This window comes from Triturus cristatus, chromosome 4_1 (genome assembly GCF_964204655.1).
Source record: "Triturus cristatus chromosome 4_1, aTriCri1.1, whole genome shotgun sequence".
NCBI lineage: Eukaryota > Metazoa > Chordata > Amphibia > Caudata > Salamandridae > Triturus > Triturus cristatus.
Genome location: NC_140585.1, coordinates 145805404 through 145821618, shown reverse-complemented (window position 1 = coordinate 145821618; position 16215 = coordinate 145805404). Strand labels below are relative to the sequence as shown.

Genomic DNA, 16215 nt, shown 5'->3' with positions numbered 1-16215 from the left:
CGGTGATGTAGGGATGACAAGGCGCTATATGGCATGAGGTGTGAGCAGCGTGCCCAGCCGCCTAGGCAGCACTCTGTCTCTAAACAGCAGCTCAAGGCCTTCATAAAGCGCCAAACCCTACAATGGAGACTTTCCTTCCCTGCACAAAGCCAGCAAAGGAAAACAAACAGGCCACCTGCCTTTCTCAATGCTTCTTTCAAATGCTAAGACATCACTTTGCGCACCTTAGAGCAACCTGTCCAGACACACTTACAAACTACCTTAGAAACGCCTCTCAAGGGCGACTATGACTGGCGCCCCAGACCAACCACCTCCCTTCTCTCCAGCCCCTAGCTAGAAGAATAGGAGACCTCACCCGGAGGATACAGACTCCAGAGTGACGGGCTAGAGACGCCCTTTGGGAGACATGACGGCACCAGGGCCGGACTGGCCATACGGGTAAAGAGAGAGCCCCCGCTGGACAGAGAGACTGAGGGACTCCGCCCATCCTGCGTAAATCCGGGCTTGGTGAGCAGTATCCCGCCCGCCCGTGTTGCTCTCCCCCTCCAATGCTGCTCTTCCCCATCTCCCTATCTGGCTTCACGTTAATACTATAAGCCCCCACCTCCTCTTTGCTTCCTTCCACCCAACCAGCAGATATCCATCAAACTAGGTGGGTCGCAGAATACTGGCATTCTGACAATTGGCTCGAGCCTGTCAACAATTTGGCAAGCTGCCATCTCCGAAGCTATAGTGTAGCAAGCTCCAGAAGCGAATCTCTCCCTTTCAATGTTGTCTTGAAACTGGATTCTTCATAGAGCTGGAGACCCCTAGAAACAGGCCTCCTGGATTTGCCAGTGCTTCTTCCAAGCGGTAACCCATCCTTTGTGAAGAACAAGCTTTGATGACCAGCATTCAGTTTTCTATCAGTGTTTTGTCTGTGTGCCTGAAAGGTGACGTTGTTATTAGCAGGTGGCAGGTCAAGTAAAGAAGAAATGTATGTAATAAAAGATTTGCGATGTAGAACCTTAAAAAATGTGTTTAGATAGGATGAAAAAAAACTAGAAGTATACCGTGGGGAGAAAAAAAGAGTCCCTTCCCTGACCGGGAATCGAACCCGGGCCGCGGCGGTGAGAGCGCCGAATCCTAACCACTAGACCACCAGGGAGCACTGGGTGCTCTGGAGCAGCACCTGCTCCAAGACATACCACCAGGGTGAGGCCGCCTGTGCTGCTGTCACAGGGTTTTGTGCATCAACTAAAGTAAGCAGGAAAACACACACACATCAACCTAACACTGGCAAGCTAGTCTTTACTACACTTTGGAAAACATCATGGGACACACAAAAAAAACACTGCTTTCAGGCACACCCCCAACAAAGCAATCTACTGAACGTTAAATAGACTCAGATCTCGGGACAGTTTCCATCCCTGGAAGACGCATGGGACCTTCATAACACACAACTAACTGGAGAGCAAAAACAGCAAGAACCAATTAACCATCCAGAAAAATACCAGTCACTGTTCTAGGTCAGCTCCTCTTCTCAGGGCACCAGCGGGAGGTCAGCGCCTCTTCTCAGGGCACCAGCGGGAGGTCAGCGCCTCTTCTCAGGGCACCAGCTGGAGGTCAGCACCTCTTCTCAGGGCACTAGCGGGGGGTCAGCGCCTCTTCTCAGGGGCCCTTGCAGGAGGGCAGCGCCTCTTCTCAGGGCACCAGCTGGAGGTCAGCGCCTCTTCTCAGGGCACTAGCGGGGGGGTCAGCGCCTCTTCTCAGGGGCCTTTGCAGGAGGGCAGCGCCTCTTCTCAGGGCACCAGCTGGAGGTCAGTGCCTCTTCTCAGGGCACTAGCGGGGGGTCAGCGCCTCTTCTCAGGGGCCCTTGCAGGAGGGCAGCGCCTCTTCTCAGGGCACCAGCTGGAGGTCAGCGCCTCTTCTCAGGGCACCAGCGGGAGGTCAGCGCCTCTTCTCAGGGCACCAGCTGGAGGTCAGCGCCTCTTCTCAGGGCACTAGCGGGGATCAGCACCTCTTCTCAGGTACCCCTGAAGGAGGGCAGTCCCTTTTCTCATGGCACCAGCGGGAGGTCAGCGCCTCTACTCAGGGCACCAGCAGGAGGTAAGCGCCTCTTCTCAGGGCACCAGCGGGGGTCAGCTCCTCCTCTCAGAGCACCAGAGGGAGGGCAGTGCCTCTCCTCAGAGCACCAGCGGGGGGGGGTCAGTGCCTCTTCTCAGGGCCCCAGCGGGGTGTCAGCACCTCTACTCAGGGCACCAGCGGGGGGTCAGTGCCTCTTCTCAGGACACCAGCAGGAGGTCAGCGCCTCTTCTCAGGGCACCAGCGGGAGGTCAGCACCTCTTCTCAGGGCACCAGCGGGAGGTCAGCACCTCTTCTCAGGGCACCAGCTGGAGGTCAGCACCTCTTCTCAGGGCACTAGCGGGGGGGTCAGCGCCTCTTCTCAGGGGCCCTTGCAGGAGGGCAGCGCCTCTTCTCAGGGCACCAGCTGGAGGTCAGCGCCTCTTCTCAGGGGCCTTTGCAGGAGGGCAGCGCCTCTTCTCAGGGCACCAGCTGGAGGTCAGCACCTCTTCTCAGGGCACCAGCTGGAGGTCAGCGCCTCTTCTCAGGGCACTAGCGGGGGGGGTCAGCGACTCTTCTCAGGGGCCCTTGCAGGAGGGCAGCGCCTATTCTCATGGCACCAGCTGGAGGTCAGCGCCTCTTCTCAGGGGCCCTTGCAGGAGGGCAGCGCCTCTTCTCAGGGCACCAGCTGGAGGTCAGCGCCACTTCTCAGGGCACTAGCGGGGAATCAGCACCTCTTCTCAGGTACCCCTGAAGGAGGGCAGTCCCTTTTCTCATGGCACCAGCGGGAGGTCAGCGCCTCTACTCAGGGCACCAGCAGGAGGTAAGCGCCTCTTCTCAGGGCACCAGCGGGGGTCAGCTCCTCCTCTCAGGGCACCAGAGGGAGGGCAGAGCCTCTCCTCAGGGCACCAGCGGGGTGTCAGTGCCTCTTCTCAGGGCACCAGCGGGGGTCAGCTCCTCCTCTCAGGGCACCAGAGGGAGGGTAGTGCCTCTCCTCAGGGCACCAGCGGGGTGTCAGCGCCTCTACTCAGGGCACCAGCGGGGGGTCAGTGCCTCTTCTCAGGGCACCAGCGGGGGTCTGCTCCTCTTCTCAGGGACCCCTGTAGGAGGGCAGCAGACCTTCTGGGGGATGCCTGCAGCTCGTCCAAGGCCTCGTCAAAGCTCTCAAGTAAGCCCAGATCTGAGCATGAGCGCTTCACCCAGACCAGGGTGTTGCTTTGGATGCTGGCTCCCCTCGCCCTCAGTTTAGAGTGTTAGAAACTACAAGTAGCAGAATACACTGCAATAGCCTGAAAGGAATTTGGTACTCATGCTGGACCTAGGCAATATAAGATCTCTGACGAGGATGGTGGGGAGTGCACGTGCAGGCCAGTGGAACTTTCACTTTCACAATGTGCCTGTAGGCCCTAAAACATTAGACCGAAACAAAGATAAATAAAACGCTTCAACGTCATAAAAAATAATTCCTCATTCAGAGCGCGATCCATCATTTCATTTATGTCTCTTGAAAAAACAACAGGCTTCAACGCATATGATTGATCATGTAGTCCTTTGATTTTGATGTAAATAACAAGGCTTCGTGCACGTTTCTTTTTTCAATTAAGTACACAGAAGCTTAAAACGAAAAGGCAGACATCCTTCGCAAAAAGTGTCTCACTTAAAAATTGCCCGTGATTGATCGTAAAAGTTATGAGACCGCATTAGTAAATCAGATGATGTCATGAGTGGAAAGCGCCACATTCTAGATGAAATTCTAAATAAAGGTAGAGTTGTCATGCTTTAAAAAATGCGATGGAATCCTCCCCGTCGGGGAATTGAACCCCGGTCTCCCGCGTGACAGGCGGGGATACTGACCACTATACTAACGAGGAACAGCTGCACCTGGCCTCGCTGAGCCGCTCCTTATGTGGCTGAAAACCCTCCTGTCCATCCTCATATGCTACAAATTTGTGCCATTTATCAACTCCTTCACACCAACACAGGGGCCCACAGGCTCAATAAACACACACACACTCCCTCACACAATACACACACAAACACACTCCTGCCTCACAAGATCCTTCTCACCTCCTAGCAGACACTCTCAGCAGCGCTCTCAGCAGCATCACCTGATGCCAGAGTCACAGCAACCAGCTCCCACGGCTGCTTCTGACGGCCCCGGCCTGGATCTTCAGCCCAGGGGCCCCTGGCTCTCTCTGATGCTGGAGGATTGCAGCGGGGGCTGCACACAGGGAGTGGGGAGGGAGACGCTCCCTCCCACCCGCCCACCCGCCCGCCTGCGCCAAAGGAGAAAGCTGGCTTGTAAAGGAGAAGAGAGGAGGCAGGAAAAGCCCAGGTGTGCGAGTGTCTGAGAAAGAGGCGCTTTGAATTGTGAAGCAGAGGAAAAAAGTGAAGACTTTGCAAAATTCCTTCGAGCCGGATTTGAACCAGCGACCTAAGGATGTCAGCTTCCCCACTACAGTCCTCCGCTCTACCAACTGAGCTATCGAAGGCTCGGTGATGTAGGGATGACAAGGCGCTATATGGCATGAGGTGTGAGCAGCGTGCCCAGCCGCCTAGGCAGCACTCTGTCTCTAAACAGCAGCTCAAGGCCTTCATAAAGCGCCAAACCCTACAATGGAGACTTTCCTTCCCTGCACAAAGCCAGCAAAGGAAAACAAACAGGCCACCTGCCTTTCTCAATGCTTCTTTCAAATGCTAAGACATCACTTTGCGCACCTTAGAGCAACCTGTCCAGACACACTTACAAACTACCTTAGAAACGCCTCTCAAGGGCGACTATGACTGGCGCCCCAGACCAACCACCTCCCTTCTCTCCAGCCCCTAGCTAGAAGAATAGGAGACCTCACCCGGAGGATACAGACTCCAGAGTGACGGGCTAGAGACGCCCTTTGGGAGACATGACGGCACCAGGGCCGGACTGGCCATACGGGTAAAGAGAGAGCCCCCGCTGGACAGAGAGACTGAGGGACTCCGCCCATCCTGCGTAAATCCGGGCTTGGTGAGCAGTATCCCGCCCGCCCGTGTTGCTCTCCCCCTCCAATGCTGCTCTTCCCCATCTCCCTATCTGGCTTCACGTTAATACTATAAGCCCCCACCTCCTCTTTGCTTCCTTCCACCCAACCAGCAGATATCCATCAAACTAGGTGGGTCGCAGAATACTGGCATTCTGACAATTGGCTCGAGCCTGTCAACAATTTGGCAAGCTGCCATCTCCGAAGCTATAGTGTAGCAAGCTCCAGAAGCGAATCTCTCCCTTTCAATGTTGTCTTGAAACTGGATTCTTCATAGAGCTGGAGACCCCTAGAAACAGGCCTCCTGGATTTGCCAGTGCTTCTTCCAAGCGGTAACCCATCCTTTGTGAAGAACAAGCTTTGATGACCAGCATTCAGTTTTCTATCAGTGTTTTGTCTGTGTGCCTGAAAGGTGACGTTGTTATTAGCAGGTGGCAGGTCAAGTAAAGAAGAAATGTATGTAATAAAAGATTTGCGATGTAAAACCTTAAAAAATGTGTTTAGATAGGATGAAAAAAAACTAGAAGTATACCGTGGGGAGAAAAAAAGAGTCCCTTCCCTGACCGGGAATCGAACCCGGGCCGCGGCGGTGAGAGCGCCGAATCCTAACCACTAGACCACCAGGGAGCACTGGGTGCTCTGGAGCAGCACCTGCTCCAAGACATACCACCAGGGTGAGGCCGCCTGTGCTGCTGTCACAGGGTTTTGTGCATCAACTAAAGTAAGCAGGAAAACACACACACATCAACCTAACACTGGCAAGCTTGTCTTTACTACACTTTGGAAAACATCATGGGACACACAAAAAAAACACTGCTTTCAGGCACACCCCCAACAAAGCAATCTACTGAACGTTAAATAGACTCAGATCTCGGGACAGTTTCCATCCCTGGAAGACGCATGGGACCTTCATAACACACAACTAACTGGAGAGCAAAAACAGCAAGAACCAATTAACCATCCAGAAAAATACCAGTCACTGTTCTAGGTCAGCTCCTCTTCTCAGGGCACCAGCGGGAGGTCAGCGCCTCTTCTCAGGGCACCAGCGGGAGGTCAGCGCCTCTTCTCAGGGCACCAGCTGGAGGTCAGCACCTCTTCTCAGGGCACTAGCGGGGGGTCAGCGCCTCTTCTCAGGGGCCCTTGCAGGAGGGCAGCGCCTCTTCTCAGGGCACCAGCTGGAGGTCAGCGCCTCTTCTCAGGGCACTAGCGGGGGGGTCAGCGCCTCTTCTCAGGGGCCTTTGCAGGAGGGCAGCGCCTCTTCTCAGGGCACCAGCTGGAGGTCAGTGCCTCTTCTCAGGGCACTAGCGGGGGGTCAGCGCCTCTTCTCAGGGGCCCTTGCAGGAGGGCAGCGCCTCTTCTCAGGGCACCAGCTGGAGGTCAGCGCCTCTTCTCAGGGCACCAGCGGGAGGTCAGCGCCTCTTCTCAGGGCACCAGCTGGAGGTCAGCGCCTCTTCTCAGGGCACTAGCGGGGATCAGCACCTCTTCTCAGGTACCCCTGAAGGAGGGCAGTCCCTTTTCTCATGGCACCAGCGGGAGGTCAGCGCCTCTACTCAGGGCACCAGCAGGAGATAAGCGCCTCTTCTCAGGGCACCAGCGGGGGTCAGCTCCTCCTCTCAGAGCACCAGAGGGAGGGCAGTGCCTCTCCTCAGAGCACCAGCGGGGGGGGGGGGGTCAGTGCCTCTTCTCAGGGCCCCAGCGGGGTGTCAGCACCTCTACTCAGGGCACCAGCGGGGGGTCAGTGCCTCTTCTCAGGGCACCAGCAGGAGGTCAGCGCCTCTTCTTAGGGCACCAGCGGGAGGTCAGCACCTCTTCTCAGGGCACCAGCAGGAGGTCAGCACCTCTTCTCAGGGCACCAGCTGGAGGTCAGCGCCTCTTCTCAGGGCACTAGCGGGGGGGTCAGCACCTCTTCTCAGGGGCCCTTGCAGGAGGGCAGCGCCTCTTCTCAGGGCATCAGCTGGAGGTCAGCGCCTCTTCTCAGGGGCCCTTGCAGGAGGGCAGCGCCTCTTCTCAGGGCACCAGCTGGAGGTCAGCGCCTCTTCTCAGGGCACCAGCTGGAGGTCAGCGCCTCTTCTCAGGGCACTAGCGGGGGGGGTCAGCGCCTCTTCTCAGGGGCCCTTGCAGGAGGGCAGCGCCTATTCTCATGGCACCAGCTGGAGGTCAGCGCCTCTTCTCAGGGGCCCTTGCAGGAGGGCAGCGCCTCTTCTCAGGGCACCAGCTGGAGGTCAGCGCCACTTCTCAGGGCACTAGCGGGGAATCAGCACCTCTTCTCAGGTACCCCTGAAGGAGGGCAGTCCCTTTTCTCATGGCACCAGCGGGAGGTCAGCGCCTCTACTCAGGGCACCAGCAGGAGGTAAGCGCCTCTTCTCAGGGCACCAGCGGGGGTCAGCTCCTCCTCTCAGGGCACCAGAGGGAGGGCAGTGCCTCTCCTCAGGGCACCAGCGGGGTGTCAGCGCCTCTACTCAGGGCACCAGCGGGGGGTCAGTGCCTCTTCTCAGGGCACCAGCGGGGGTCTGCTCCTCTTCTCAGGGACCCCTGTAGGAGGGCAGCAGACCTTCTGGGGGATGCCTGCAGCTCGTCCAAGGCCTCGTCAAAGCTCTCAAGTAAGCCCAGATCTGAGCATGAGCGCTTCACCCAGACCAGGGTGTTGCTTTGGATGCTGGCTCCCCTCGCCCTCAGTTTAGAGTGTTAGAAACTACAAGTAGCAGAATACACTGCAATAGCCTGAAAGGAATTTGGTACTCATGCTGGACCTAGGCAATATAAGATCTCTGACGAGGATGGTGGGGAGTGCACGTGCAGGCCAGTGGAACTTTCACTTTCACAATGTGCCTGTAAGCCCTAAAACATTAGACCGAAACAAAGATAAATAAAACGCTTCAACGTCATAAAAAATAATTCCTCATTCAGAGCGCGATCCATCATTTCATTTATGTCTCTTGAAAAAACAACAGGCTTCAACGCATATGATTGATCATGTAGTCATTTGATTTTGATGTAAATAACAAGGCTTCGTGCACGTTTCTTTTTTCAATTAAGTACACAGAAGGTTAAAACGAAAAGGCAGACATCCTTCGCAAAAAGTGTCCCACTTAAAAATTGCCCGTGATTGATCGTAAAAGTTATGAGACCGCATTAGTAAATCAGATGATGTCATGAGTGGAAAGCGCCACATTCTAGATGAAATTCTAAATAAAGGTAGAGTTGTCATGCTTTAAAAAATGCGATGGAATCCTCCCCGTCGGGGAATTGAACCCCGGTCTCCCGCGTGACAGGCGGGGATACTGACCACTATACTAACGAGGAACAGCTGCACCTGGTCTCGCTGAGCCGCTCCTCATGTGGCTGAAAACCCGCCTGTCCATCCTCATATGCTATGAATTTGTGCCATTTATCAACTCCTTCACACCAACACAGGGGCCCACAGGCTCAATAAACACACACACACTCCCTCACACAATACACACACAAACACACTCCTGCCTCACAAGATCCTTCTCACCTCCTAGCAGACACTCTCAGCAGCGCTCTCAGCAGCATCACCTGATGCCAGAGTCACAGCAACCAGCTCCCACGGCTGCTTCTGACGGCCCCGGCCTGGATCTTCAGCCCAGGGGCCCCTGGCTCTCTCTGATGCTGGAGGATTGCAGCGGGGGCTGCACACAGGGAGTGGGGAGGGAGACGCTCCCTCCCACCCGCCCACCCGCCCGCCTGCGCCAAAGGAGAAAGCTGGCTTGTAAAGGAGAAGAGAGGAGGCAGGAAAAGCCCAGGTGTGCGAGTGTCTGAGAAAGAGGCGCTTTGAATTGTGAAGCAGAGGAAAAAAGTGAAGACTTTGCAAAATTCCTTCGAGCCGGATTTGAACCAGCGACCTAAGGATATCAGCTTCCCCACTACAGTCCTCCGCTCTACCAACTGAGCTATCGAAGGCTCGGTGATGTAGGGATGACAAGGCGCTATATGGCATGAGGTGTGAGCAGCGTGCCCAGCCGCCTAGGCAGCACTCTGTCTCTAAACAGCAGCTCAAGGCCTTCATAAAGCGCCAAACCCTACAATGGAGACTTTCCTTCCCTGCACAAAGCCAGCAAAGGAAAACAAACAGGCCACCTGCCTTTCTCAATGCTTCTTTCAAATGCTAAGACATCACTTTGCGCACCTTAGAGCAACCTGTCCAGACACACTTACAAACTACCTTAGAAACGCCTCTCAAGGGCGACTATGACTGGCGCCCCAGACCAACCACCTCCCTTCTCTCCAGCCCCTAGCTAGAAGAATAGGAGACCTCACCCGGAGGATACAGACTCCAGAGTGACGGGCTAGAGACGCCCTTTGGGAGACATGACGGCACCAGGGCCGGACTGGCCATACGGGTAAAGAGAGAGCCCCCGCTGGACAGAGAGACTGAGGGACTCCGCCCATCCTGCGTAAATCCGGGCTTGGTGAGCAGTATCCCGCCCGCCCGTGTTGCTCTCCCCCTCCAATGCTGCTCTTCCCCATCTCCCTATCTGGCTTCACGTTAATACTATAAGTCCCCACCTCCTCTTTGCTTCCTTCCACCCAACCAGCAGATATCCATCAAACTAGGTGGGTCGCAGAATACTGGCATTCTGACAATTGGCTCGAGCCTGTCAACAATTTGGCAAGCTGCCATCTCCGAAGCTATAGTGTAGCAAGCTCCAGAAGCGAATCTCTCCCTTTCAATGTTGTCTTGAAACTGGATTCTTCATAGAGCTGGAGACCCCTAGAAACAGGCCTCCTGGATTTGCCAGTGCTTCTTCCAAGCGGTAACCCATCCTTTGTGAAGAACAAGCTTTGATGACCAGCATTCAGTTTTCTATCAGTGTTTTGTCTGTGTGCCTGAAAGGTGACGTTGTTATTAGCAGGTGGCAGGTCAAGTAAAGAAGAAATGTATGTAATAAAAGATTTGCGATGTAGAACCTTAAAAAATGTGTTTAGATAGGATGAAAAAAAACTAGAAGTATACCGTGGGGAGAAAAAAAGAGTCCCTTCCCTGACCGGGAATCGAACCCGGGCCGCGGCGGTGAGAGCGCCGAATCCTAACCACTAGACCACCAGGGAGCACTGGGTGCTCTGGAGCAGCACCTGCTCCAAGACATACCACCAGGGTGAGGCCGCCTGTGCTGCTGTCACAGGGTTTTGTGCATCAACTAAAGTAAGCAGGAAAACACACACACATCAACCTAACACTGGCAAGCTAGTCTTTACTACACTTTGGAAAACATCATGGGACACACAAAAAAAACACTGCTTTCAGGCACACCCCCAACAAAGCAATCTACTGAACGTTAAATAGACTCAGATCTCGGGACAGTTTCCATCCCTGGAAGACGCATGGGACCTTCATAACACACAACTAACTGGAGAGCAAAAACAGCAAGAACCAATTAACCATCCAGAAAAATACCAGTCACTGTTCTAGGTCAGCTCCTCTTCTCAGGGCACCAGCGGGAGGTCAGCGCCTCTTCTCAGGGCACCAGCGGGAGGTCAGCGCCTCTTCTCAGGGCACCAGCTGGAGGTCAGCACCTCTTCTCAGGGCACTAGCGGGGGGTCAGCGCCTCTTCTCAGGGGCCCTTGCAGGAGGGCAGCGCCTCTTCTCAGGGCACCAGCTGGAGGTCAGCGCCTCTTCTCAGGGCACTAGCGGGGGGGTCAGCGCCTCTTCTCAGGGGCCTTTGCAGGAGGGCAGCGCCTCTTCTCAGGGCACCAGCTGGAGGTCAGTGCCTCTTCTCAGGGCACTAGCGGGGGGTCAGCGCCTCTTCTCAGGGGCCCTTGCAGGAGGGCAGCGCCTCTTCTCAGGGCACCAGCTGGAGGTCAGCGCCTCTTCTCAGGGCACCAGCGGGAGGTCAGCGCCTCTTCTCAGGGCACCAGCTGGAGGTCAGCGCCTCTTCTCAGGGCACTAGCGGGGATCAGCACCTCTTCTCAGGTACCCCTGAAGGAGGGCAGTCCCTTTTCTCATGGCACCAGCGGGAGGTCAGCGCCTCTACTCAGGGCACCAGCAGGAGGTAAGCGCCTCTTCTCAGGGCACCAGCGGGGGTCAGCTCCTCCTCTCAGAGCACCAGAGGGAGGGCAGTGCCTCTCCTCAGAGCACCAGCGGGGGGGGGTCAGTGCCTCTTCTCAGGGCCCCAGCGGGGTGTCAGCACCTCTACTCAGGGCACCAGCGGGGGGTCAGTGCCTCTTCTCAGGACACCAGCAGGAGGTCAGCGCCTCTTCTCAGGGCACCAGCGGGAGGTCAGCACCTCTTCTCAGGGCACCAGCGGGAGGTCAGCACCTCTTCTCAGGGCACCAGCTGGAGGTCAGCACCTCTTCTCAGGGCACTAGCGGGGGGGTCAGCGCCTCTTCTCAGGGGCCCTTGCAGGAGGGCAGCGCCTCTTCTCAGGGCACCAGCTGGAGGTCAGCGCCTCTTCTCAGGGGCCTTTGCAGGAGGGCAGCGCCTCTTCTCAGGGCACCAGCTGGAGGTCAGCGCCTCTTCTCAGGGCACCAGCTGGAGGTCAGCGCCTCTTCTCAGGGCACTAGCGGGGGGGGTCAGCGACTCTTCTCAGGGGCCCTTGCAGGAGGGCAGCGCCTATTCTCATGGCACCAGCTGGAGGTCAGCGCCTCTTCTCAGGGGCCCTTGCAGGAGGGCAGCGCCTCTTCTCAGGGCACCAGCTGGAGGTCAGCGCCACTTCTCAGGGCACTAGCGGGGAATCAGCACCTCTTCTCAGGTACCCCTGAAGGAGGGCAGTCCCTTTTCTCATGGCACCAGCGGGAGGTCAGCGCCTCTACTCAGGGCACCAGCAGGAGGTAAGCGCCTCTTCTCAGGGCACCAGCGGGGGTCAGCTCCTCCTCTCAGGGCACCAGAGGGAGGGCAGTGCCTCTCCTCAGGGCACCAGCGGGGTGTCAGTGCCTCTTCTCAGGGCACCAGCGGGGGTCAGCTCCTCCTCTCAGGGCACCAGAGGGAGGGTAGTGCCTCTCCTCAGGGCACCAGCGGGGTGTCAGCGCCTCTACTCAGGGCACCAGCGGGGGGTCAGTGCCTCTTCTCAGGGCACCAGCGGGGGTCTGCTCCTCTTCTCAGGGACCCCTGTAGGAGGGCAGCAGACCTTCTGGGGGATGCCTGCAGCTCGTCCAAGGCCTCGTCAAAGCTCTCAAGTAAGCCCAGATCTGAGCATGAGCGCTTCACCCAGACCAGGGTGTTGCTTTGGATGCTGGCTCCCCTCGCCCTCAGTTTAGAGTGTTAGAAACTACAAGTAGCAGAATACACTGCAATAGCCTGAAAGGAATTTGGTACTCATGCTGGACCTAGGCAATATAAGATCTCTGACGAGGATGGTGGGGAGTGCACGTGCAGGCCAGTGGAACTTTCACTTTCACAATGTGCCTGTAGGCCCTAAAACATTAGACCGAAACAAAGATAAATAAAACGCTTCAACGTCATAAAAAATAATTCCTCATTCAGAGCGCGATCCATCATTTCATTTATGTCTCTTGAAAAAACAACAGGCTTCAACGCATATGATTGATCATGTAGTCCTTTGATTTTGATGTAAATAACAAGGCTTCGTGCACGTTTCTTTTTTCAATTAAGTACACAGAAGCTTAAAACGAAAAGGCAGACATCCTTCGCAAAAAGTGTCTCACTTAAAAATTGCCCGTGATTGATCGTAAAAGTTAAGAGACCGCATTAGTAAATCAGATGATGTCATGAGTGGAAAGCGCCACATTCTAGATGAAATTCTAAATAAAGGTAGAGTTGTCATGCTTTAAAAAATGCGATGGAATCCTCCCCGTCGGGGAATTGAACCCCGGTCTCCCGCGTGACAGGCGGGGATACTGACCACTATACTAACGAGGAACAGCTGCACCTGGTCTCGCTGAGCCGCTCCTTATGTGGCTGAAAACCCTCCTGTCCATCCTCATATGCTATGAATTTGTGCCATTTATCAACTCCTTCACACCAACACAGGGGCCCACAGGCTCAATAAACACACACACACTCCCTCACACAATACACACACAAACACACTCCTGCCTCACAAGATCCTTCTCACCTCCTAGCAGACACTCTCAGCAGCGCTCTCAGCAGCATCACCTGATGCCAGAGTCACAGCAACCAGCTCCCACGGCTGCTTCTGACGGCCCCGGCCTGGATCTTCAGCCCAGGGGCCCCTGGCTCTCTCTGATGCTGGAGGATTGCAGCGGGGGCTGCACACAGGGAGTGGGGAGGGAGACGCTCCCTCCCACCCGCCCACCCGCCCGCCTGCGCCAAAGGAGAAAGCTGGCTTGTAAAGGAGAAGAGAGGAGGCAGGAAAAGCCCAGGTGTGCGAGTGTCTGAGAAAGAGGCGCTTTGAATTGTGAAGCAGAGGAAAAAAGTGAAGACTTTGCAAAATTCCTTCGAGCCGGATTTGAACCAGCGACCTAAGGATATCAGCTTCCCCACTACAGTCCTCCGCTCTACCAACTGAGCTATCGAAGGCTCGGTGATGTAGGGATGACAAGGCGCTATATGGCATGAGGTGTGAGCAGCGTGCCCAGCCGCCTAGGCAGCACTCTGTCTCTAAACAGCAGCTCAAGGCCTTCATAAAGCGCCAAACCCTACAATGGAGACTTTCCTTCCCTGCACAAAGCCAGCAAAGGAAAACAAACAGGCCACCTGCCTTTCTCAATGCTTCTTTCAAATGCTAAGACATCACTTTGCGCACCTTAGAGCAACCTGTCCAGACACACTTACAAACTACCTTAGAAACGCCTCTCAAGGGCGACTATGACTGGCGCCCCAGACCAACCACCTCCCTTCTCTCCAGCCCCTAGCTAGAAGAATAGGAGACCTCACCCGGAGGATACAGACTCCAGAGTGACGGGCTAGAGACGCCCTTTGGGAGACATGACGGCACCAGGGCCGGACTGGCCATACGGGTAAAGAGAGAGCCCCCGCTGGACAGAGAGACTGAGGGACTCCGCCCATCCTGCGTAAATCCGGGCTTGGTGAGCTGTATCCCGCCCGCCCGTGTTGCTCTCCCCCTCCAATGCTGCTCTTCCCCATCTCCCTATCTGGCTTCACGTTAATACTATAAGCCCCCACCTCCTCTTTGCTTCCTTCCACCCAACCAGCAGATATCCATCAAACTAGGTGGGTCGCAGAATACTGGCATTCTGACAATTGGCTCGAGCCTGTCAACAATTTGGCAAGCTGCCATCTCCGAAGCTATAGTGTAGCAAGCTCCAGAAGTGAATCTCTCCCTTTCAATGTTGTCTTGAAACTGGATTCTTCATAGAGCTGGAGACCCCTAGAAACAGGCCTCCTGGATTTGCCAGTGCTTCTTCCAAGCGGTAACCCATCCTTTGTGAAGAACAAGCTTTGATGACCAGCATTCAGTTTTCTATCAGTGTTTTGTCTGTGTGCCTGAAAGGTGACGTTGTTATTAGCAGGTGGCAGGTCAAGTAAAGAAGAAATGTATGTAATAAAAGATTTGCGATGTAAAACCTTAAAAAATGTGTTTAGATAGGATGAAAAAAAACTAGAAGTATACCGTGGGGAGAAAAAAAGAGTCCCTTCCCTGACCGGGAATCGAACCCGGGCCACGGCGGTGAGAGCGCCGAATCCTAACCACTAGACCACCAGGAAGCACTGGGTGCTCTGGAGCAGCACCTGCTCCAAGACATACCACCAGGGTGAGGCCGCCTGTGCTGCTGTCACAGGGTTTTGTGCATCAACTAAAGTAAGCAGGAAAACACACACACATCAACCTAACACTGGCAAGCTAGTCTTTACTACACTTTGGAAAACATCATGGGACACACAAAAAAAACACTGCTTTCAGGCACACCCCCAACAAAGCAATCTACTGAACCTTAAATAGACTCAGATCTCGGGACAGTTTCCATCCCTGGAAGACGCATGGGACCTTCATAACACACAACTAACTGGAGAGCAAAAACAGCAAGAACCAATTAACCATCCAGAAAAATACCAGTCACTGTTCTAGGTCAGCTCCTCTTCTCAGGGCACCAGCGGGAGGTCAGCGCCTCTTCTCAGGGCACCAGCGGGAGGTCAGCGCCTCTTCTCAGGGCACCAGCTGGAGGTCAGCACCTCTTCTCAGGGCACTAGCGGGGGGTCAGCGCCTCTTCTCAGGGGCCCTTGCAGGAGGGCAGCGCCTCTTCTCAGGGCACCAGCTGGAGGTCAGCGCCTCTTCTCAGGGCACTAGCGGGGGGGTCAGCGCCTCTTCTCAGGGGCCTTTGCAGGAGGGCAGCGCCTCTTCTCAGGGCACCAGCTGGAGGTCAGTGCCTCTTCTCAGGGCACTAGCGGGGGGTCAGCGCCTCTTCTCAGGGGCCCTTGCAGGAGGGCAGCGCCTCTTCTCAGGGCACCAGCTGGAGGTCAGCGCCTCTTCTCAGGGCACCAGCGGGAGGTCAGCGCCTCTTCTCAGGGCACCAGCTGGAGGTCAGCGCCACTTCTCAGGGCACTAGCGGGGAATCAGCACCTCTTCTCAGGTACCCCTGAAGGAGGGCAGTCCCTTTTCTCATGGCACCAGCGGGAGGTCAGCGCCTCTACTCAGGGCACCAGCAGGAGGTAAGCGCCTCTTCTCAGGGCACCAGCGGGGGTCAGCTCCTCCTCTCAGGGCACCAGAGGGAGGGCAGTGCCTCTCCTCAGGGCACCAGCGGGGTGTCAGTGCCTCTTCTCAGGGCACCAGCGGGGGTCAGCTCCTCCTCTCAGGGCACCAGAGGGAGGGTAGTGCCTCTCCTCAGGGCACCAGCGGGGTGTCAGCGCCTCTACTCAGGGCACCAGCGGGGGGTCAGTGCCTCTTCTCAGGGCACCAGCGGGGGTCTGCTCCTCTTCTCAGGGACCCCTGTAGGAGGGCAGCAGACCTTCTGGGGGATGCCTGCAGCTCGTCCAAGGCCTCGTCAAAGCTCTCAAGTAAGCCCAGATCTGAGCATGAGCGCTTCACCCAGACCAGGGTGTTGCTTTGGATGCTGGCTCCCCTCGCCCTCAGTTTAGAGTGTTAGAAACTACAAGTAGCAGAATACACTGCAATAGCCTGAAAGGAATTTGGTACTCATGCTGGACCTAGGCAATATAAGATCTCTGACGAGGATGGTGGGGAGTGCACGTGCAGGCCAGTGGAACTTTCACTTTCACAATGTGCCTGTAAGCCCTAAAACATTAGACCGAAACAAA

The 16215-nt window shown here is 55.6% G+C and overlaps 6 non-coding genes across 6 annotated transcripts; all 6 read right to left on the bottom strand.

Moving 5' to 3' along the window:
* Positions 1-1075: 1075 nt before the first annotated feature.
* Positions 1076-1147, bottom strand: TRNAE-CUC (transfer RNA glutamic acid (anticodon CUC)). The gene has a single exon. It is a non-coding gene; the product is annotated as a tRNA-Glu (tRNA).
* Positions 1148-3842: 2695 nt separating this feature from the next.
* TRNAD-GUC (transfer RNA aspartic acid (anticodon GUC)) lies at positions 3843-3914 on the bottom strand. The gene has a single exon. It is a non-coding gene; the product is annotated as a tRNA-Asp (tRNA).
* A 1698-nt stretch (positions 3915-5612) lies between these two features.
* TRNAE-CUC (transfer RNA glutamic acid (anticodon CUC)) lies at positions 5613-5684 on the bottom strand. Its single transcript has one exon. It is a non-coding gene; the product is annotated as a tRNA-Glu (tRNA).
* A 2604-nt stretch (positions 5685-8288) lies between these two features.
* On the bottom strand, positions 8289-8360 carry TRNAD-GUC (transfer RNA aspartic acid (anticodon GUC)). Its single transcript has one exon. It is a non-coding gene; the product is annotated as a tRNA-Asp (tRNA).
* Positions 8361-10058: 1698 nt separating this feature from the next.
* On the bottom strand, positions 10059-10130 carry TRNAE-CUC (transfer RNA glutamic acid (anticodon CUC)). The gene has a single exon. It is a non-coding gene; the product is annotated as a tRNA-Glu (tRNA).
* Positions 10131-12825: 2695 nt separating this feature from the next.
* On the bottom strand, positions 12826-12897 carry TRNAD-GUC (transfer RNA aspartic acid (anticodon GUC)). The gene has a single exon. It is a non-coding gene; the product is annotated as a tRNA-Asp (tRNA).
* Positions 12898-16215: the final 3318 nt, after the last annotated feature.